Source organism: Panthera leo, chromosome C1, assembly GCF_018350215.1.
Source record: "Panthera leo isolate Ple1 chromosome C1, P.leo_Ple1_pat1.1, whole genome shotgun sequence".
NCBI classification, from domain to species: Eukaryota; Metazoa; Chordata; class Mammalia; order Carnivora; family Felidae; genus Panthera; species Panthera leo.
Window position 1 is genome coordinate 14,113,253 of NC_056686.1, and position 6,502 is coordinate 14,119,754.

The 6,502-nt window shown below is 46.6% G+C and overlaps 1 non-coding gene across 1 annotated transcript; it reads right to left on the reverse strand.

The window, feature by feature from the left end:
* Positions 1-6,152: 6,152 nt before the first annotated feature.
* LOC122228939 lies at positions 6,153-6,258 on the reverse strand. Its single transcript, XR_006206825.1, has one exon. It is a non-coding gene; the product is annotated as a U6 spliceosomal RNA (small nuclear RNA).
* Positions 6,259-6,502: the final 244 nt, after the last annotated feature.

Consider the following 6,502-nt stretch of genomic DNA (forward strand, 5'->3'; position numbering starts at 1 on the left):
AGGGAGACACAGAACTCGAAGCGGGCTCCAGCCTCCGAGCTGTCAGCACAGAGCCTGATGCGGGGCTCGAACTCACAGACCGCGAGATCATGACCTGAGCTGAAGTCGGATGCTCAACCGACTGAGCCACCCAGGCGCCCCTCTAACAGACTTAAGTAGAAGTGACAGTGTGCAACTTCCAAGACCAGGTCATAAAATCCATCAAGACTTCCATCCCTGTCTCTCTTGGATTGCTTGTCCTTGTGGATGACAGCGGCCACGTCATGAGCACGCTCGGGCAGCTCTGCGGAGAGGTATGCGTAATGACGTACTGAGGCTTCTCAGTTCCAACAGCCACGGGAGCGAGCAGATCCTCCGGCCCCAGTCAAGCCTTCAGATTATGGCAGCCCCAGCCAACAGTTGGGGTGACAACCTCAACAGAAGCTGTGAGCAAGAACCACCCAATTTTCTGACCCACAGAAAGTGGGGTACTAAGTGTTGTTTTGCTGCATCTGGATGGCTCAGTCAGTTAAGCGTCTGACTCTAGATTTCGGCTCAGGTCATAATCTCAAGGTTCGTGAGTTCCAGCCCCACATCAGGCTCTGCGCTGACAGTGTGAAACCTGCTTGGGATCCTCTCTCTCTCTCTCTCTCTCTCTCTCTCTTTCTCTTTCTCTTTGTCTGCCCCTTCCCTGCTCTCATGCTCTCAAAATAAATAAATAAACTTAAAAAAAAGAAGTGTTGTTTTAAGCCTCTATGTTTGGGAATAATTTGTTAGTAACACTAATATTTGTATGAATATTTTTTTTAATTTTTATTTTTTTATTCTTTTAAGTTTATTTATTTATTTTGAAAGAGAGAGAGAGAGAGCACAAGCAGGGGAGGGGCAGAGAGAAGGAGAGACAGGATCCCAAGCAGGCTCCTCACCATCAGCACACAGCCTGATGTAGGGCTTGAACTCATGAACCATGAGATTATGACCCGAACTGAGATTAAGAGTCAGACGCTTAACCGACTGTGCCACCCAGGTGCCCCTCTTTTTTTTTTTTAAGTTTATTTATATACTTTGAGAGAGACAGAGATAGCATGAGTGGGGGAGGGGCAGAAAGAGGAGCGAGAAAGAATCCCGAGCAGGGACTCGAACCCACAAAGCCGCGAGATCATGACCTAAGCTGAAACCAAGAGTTGGATGCTTAACTGACTGAGCCACCCAGGCGCTCCTGCATGAATATTCTTGATGAAAGATCGAACAGATGCTTTTCTGACAATGCCTGGCTCATGGAGACAGCTGACAATTCCTTCTCCATGTTGCTTTGTCGCTATTCAGAAAGCCCGAATCCACACTTCACTCATGACGTTGCTATTACAAGACCACGCCTGCCAGCTGACTACGGACCTCTTCCTCCCTAGGATCTCAGGTGGGATGCATTGTGCCATTGGTCGCACACCAGTCCTCAGTGGGATGGGCACCACCAGATTCCCAGTTGGGAAGGAAGAGTCAGGCTTTGCAGCAAGCAGGCCAGTCAGTAGCTCATAGTTAAAAGAATCATATCATCAATTTCAGGGGGGCCCATCTCAGGGAAACTGTTTCCTTACTGACAGCGCCCATGTTGTTCTAACAGCAGCTAATCCTTTCAGCTTATTTAGAGACCACTTCAGAGTCCTTTCCCTGCCTAGCCAAGCCTCTGCATCCGCTGGCGACTATGCTGGTAGCCCTTTGTGTCTGGGAAGCCCCTGCCTAATGTGGAAAAGTGCCTAGAAAGAGTGTCTGTGCCTGACCAGATTGAGAACTCCAGGCTGAATTCTTCTTATCTCACAAGGAGGGCATCAGCAATTGGGCTGTCCCGAGGGCATGGCCAGCGTAGCTATGGCCATTGAGTTCAACGGTCTTTACTGAGCACCTGCTATGTGCCAGTCGCTGGAGACAAGGCCAGGACACAAAGATGTGTGTAGACAAGGTCCTCGCCCTCAAGGAACTCATGGTCTGCTTGGGAAGACGGGCAAATCAGCAAACCAATCAAGAGTTACCATCCAGAGCAACAAGCAGAGGTTGACTCATAAACCAGGTAAACCGAGAGCACAGAGCAGAAGAGAAACAAGGAAGAGTTCCTTCCATGAGGATGGAGAAGACAGGACCGATTCAGGAAATACTGAGGAGTCAGTCCTGAGCCAAGAGGAGAAAATCCTGGGTTGAGGACCATGAAGGCTTGGGCAAGGATTCCTCTGAGTTCTTAGTCATAGCTTCTGAGGATCTAATTTATCCCCCTCAGACCCCTCTTAGAGTCCAGCTGGGACGTTGACTAGCAGACCGAACTTGGAATTTGAAGGGAGATCTTACAAAAAGAGGTCAAAGTCCGTAAGCCCATGCTCAGTTTGTAGCAAGGATCCTGAGACAAGAGTCAAGTGCAGGTTCTTGTCACTTCTGCAATCTGTTCACGTTCTCCATCCGCACTGCCCTCACCTGGGTCCCGGCCACCATCCCCTCTTGCTTGGACTATCACAGTGGTTGCCTAACCCGTCTCCCCTTTCCGAGCTTCATTTCTACTCTAAATCCAGGTGCCAGGAGGAGCTCTTTAAAAAATTCAAATTGGATAATGTCACTCCCCTGCTTAGACCCTTGAAAGGTCTTCTGTTACTCTTAGGATAAAATCCACTCCCCTTTCCATGCTTACCTGGCCCCTAAGTCCACCTTCTGCCCACTTCTCCAACTTCCTTTCCTGCCCTGCCCCACCGTGTCCCACACGCTGTCCTTCTACTGTTGCCCAAATATACCAAACTCTCCATTCAGAGCCATCCATTCATTCAGAACATAGTTATCAGGAACTTTCTATGTGCCAGACATTGTTTGGTTGCTGAAGATATAGCAGGGAATACAATGCACACAAATCCTTGCCCTTTGGAAGTTTCTATTTTAGTGGAGGAAGACAGACTATAAACAAGAGAAGCAAATAAATATAGTACATCAGACGGGGGGGGAAAAGCAGAGAGAGGGGAGTAGAGACATTGGAGAACGGGTCTGCAATTTTCAACATGGAAGCCAGAGATGGCCTCAAGAAGGTGACATTTGAGCCCTGAAGGGGGTGAGAATACAAGCCATGCAGATAAGTGGGAAAAGAGCATTCTTGGCAGAGGGGATAGCAAGTGCAAAGGCCCTGAGGCTGGGTCATGCCAATTATGCATAAGAAACAGCAAGGAGGCCAGATAGGCTGGAGGGGAGTGAGCGATGAGATCTGAGAGGTAACAGGCATCCTAATCAGGCTCACCTGAACATGAGACTGGCATAAGAACTTCGGCATCTGTGGATATTTCCAACTGGAACATTCTACCCTGACTCTCTACATGTCTGGCTCTTTCCCACCCTACAGATCTCAGAGAGACTTTCTTTGACCAACCTCATACTCCACTTTCAGAACACTCACAAAATAGTCTTCATAATCAGTAGCTAAACAAGTGGGGGCAAGAGAGCTGTCTGCCTTGTTGACAATCATAAACCCAGTGCTTAGCAGACTACCCAGCACTCGATAAGTGCTCAATAAATAACTTGTTGAATGAAAGAACCAAAGAGGGAGGTTCTGTAATTACTATTCCTCCCTTGAAGCCTCTGGAGTATAAAGAAAAACGTTTTGATGTTGGAGGATCATCCCTCGGAAATCCGTGGGCAAAAAGCTTTCAGAGAGAGAGAGAGATTAACAAAAGAAAAATGAAAAACATGCCATCTTGAAAGACCTGGGAATTAGAATGGCCTGAGCTTCTGAAAAAATAACATCGGAGGCTATAGAAGGTAAAGGAACAGAACCTTCAAAACATTACGTGAAAAATATTGTTCACAGGGAACTCTGCGTCTAGCCAATCCATCAACTAGGTGTGAGGGAGAATAAATACAATTTCAGATACGCAACCTTTCAAAATGTCCTACCTCTTGTGCACTTCTTCTCAGAAAGCGATTGATGATGTACTCCACCCAGATGAGAGGAAACTGAAAGAAAAAGCCAAGTATCGGGGAGATAGTGGCTCCAACCCAGGAGAAGGGCAAGGAAAGCTTCCAAGCTGATGGCAAAAAGGAAGATTCAGCGAGACACCTGTGCCGGGGGGCTCATTCCAGATGGGACCAGAAGGGCAGATGACTCCGGGATTGAGATCTCCCGAAAATAGGGAAATTCACACATTATCTACTCCATGCAACCAGGACTGCCTGCCTTGTTTGCAAAATGAAACAAAGAGGCTTCCGGCTTAAAATTTGAGAATTTCAAGACGGCAATAGCGAAGCAAGTGGCTGGGGTCTCCTGAGGATGAAGCCTGGTGCCTACTGCACGGGTCACACGCCCAGGAACCTGGCCTTGCACGTGATCGTGTGGAAAACTGTACTGATAGCTGTTCTTATCTATAAGCTAAGAGAAACCAACTCTAGTTGACTTAAGGAGCAAGGGAATTTATGAAGAGTGTTAGGTGACCCATAAAATCCCAGGAGGGCTGGAGAGCTTCCATCATAGCTACCCAGCTAGAAACAACTCCTCAAACCAGACTGTAGGCTGGCATGGGGAGAATGACACTGCTGCTGTCCCCAAGTAGCTGGTACCACAGCTCGGAGAGACGCCACTGGCTGGCTCAGTTCTCCTAAGGGGAAATTCCCCAAATACAGGAAGGGTTTAACATCTGGACAACAAGGGAGAATGACAAATATCCACCGTGAAGTATGGAAAACATTGGTGACATGGAGATTGAAAAAAACAAACAACTAAGCGAGTAAAAATAAAATGAGATGAATGTAAACGTAGAGACAAATAAAATTAACAGTTGTTTACAAAAGGAAACACGATGCTGGTTGTACCATCTGGCTCATCAGTGTTCTATATTTGCATAGTCTGCATAACGTAAAAACTGAATGCGGATTTAACCCCAAATGTCATATTTATCACGTTGTGAAGTTGCTCAGGGGACAATCGGGGTTGTTGATGATTTAGGAACGCTAAATGTCATCTGCTGTCACAGGAAGTTAATAGAGAACCCCTCAAATTGATAAGTACAAAGTTCGAAGTAAAACCACATTTAGAGGAGCGCCTGGGTGGCTCAGTCAGTTGAGCGTCTGACTTCGGCTCAGGTCATGATCTCGCGGTTCACAAGTTCGAGCCCCGTGTCAGGCTCTGTGCTGACAGCTCAGAGCCTGGAACCTGCTTTGGATTCTGTGTCTCCCTCTTTCTCTGCCTTTCCCCTGCTTGCACTCTGTGTGTGTGTGTGTGTGTGTGTGTGTGTGTGTGTGTGTGTCTCCCCCTCTCTCTTTCTCTCTCTCTCTCAAAAATAAATAAACATTAAAAAAAATCTTTTTAAATCACATTTAGAAATGTGGACATTAATGCCCAAAAAAGTTGTTAAAAACATTGTAAGCGGTCGTCTGGGGGAACAAGACTGGAGAACGGGAAGAGGGGACTTAGGGGACCTGCTACTTTTGTTGTTGTTTGTTTTGTCATAAGCCTTTTGATGCTTGTTTTTGTCCGGCTGTGTTACGCTCTATTGCAATAATAAATCCTGCAAAGCTCCGTGGCTTAACACAATAACAGGTGTTTTTTTTTTTCTTCTTCTTCTTCCAGAATCCAGTGTCGGCTGGGTGGCCCTCTTCAGTCTTGTAGCCCCATCATCTGGAGCTAGGTCATGGCAAAAAGAAGAAAAAGCTGGGGGGTAGGTGGGACATTGTGAAGGGCCAAGCCTCGAAATGGCTTATATTGCTTCCATCCGACCATCCAGAACTCAGACACTTGGACCCAACGTAGCTCTAGACAGCAGGGAAATGTGGTCTTCCCAGGAAGACACACGGCACTGTCTGCTTCGACACCTGTTACTTTTTCTCGTATTTATTTTTTTTAATGTTTTATTTATCTTTGAGAGGGAGTGAGAAACAGAGTGTGAGTGGGGAAGGGACAGAGAGAGAGGAAGACACAGAACCCGAAGAGCCTGACACAGGGCTCGAACTCACAAGCCGTGAAATCATGACCTGAGTGGAAGCTGGACGTTTAACCGACTGAGCAAATGAGGCGCCCCGAGAGCAGTGAATCTTTAAAAGTTAATAGACTTTATTATTTAGAGAAGTTTTAGGTCGCCAGAAAAATCGATCAGAAGTGCAGACGGTTTTTCCATATACCCTCTCTTCCCTCACTACACACATAATTTTCTCAAATTTTTAAAAATATGCAACACTTCATGAATTTGTGCATCATCCTTGCACAGTGACATGCTAATCTTCTCTGTGTTGTTCCAATTTTAGTATATGTGCTGCTGAAGTGAGCACAATTTCCTCAAAACTTTTTAAAGTTTATTTATTTATTTGGAGGGGGGTAGGGTTAGCGAGCGAGAGAGAGAGAGAGAGAGAGAGAGAGAATCCCAAGCAAGCTCTGCACTGTCAGCCTGGAGCCCCACATGGGGCTCGAACTCCTGAACCATGAGATCATGACCGGAGCCAAAATCAACAGTCGGATGCTTAACCGTCTGAGCCACCCAGGCACCCCAATTGCCTCAATTTTTAATATCTTGCA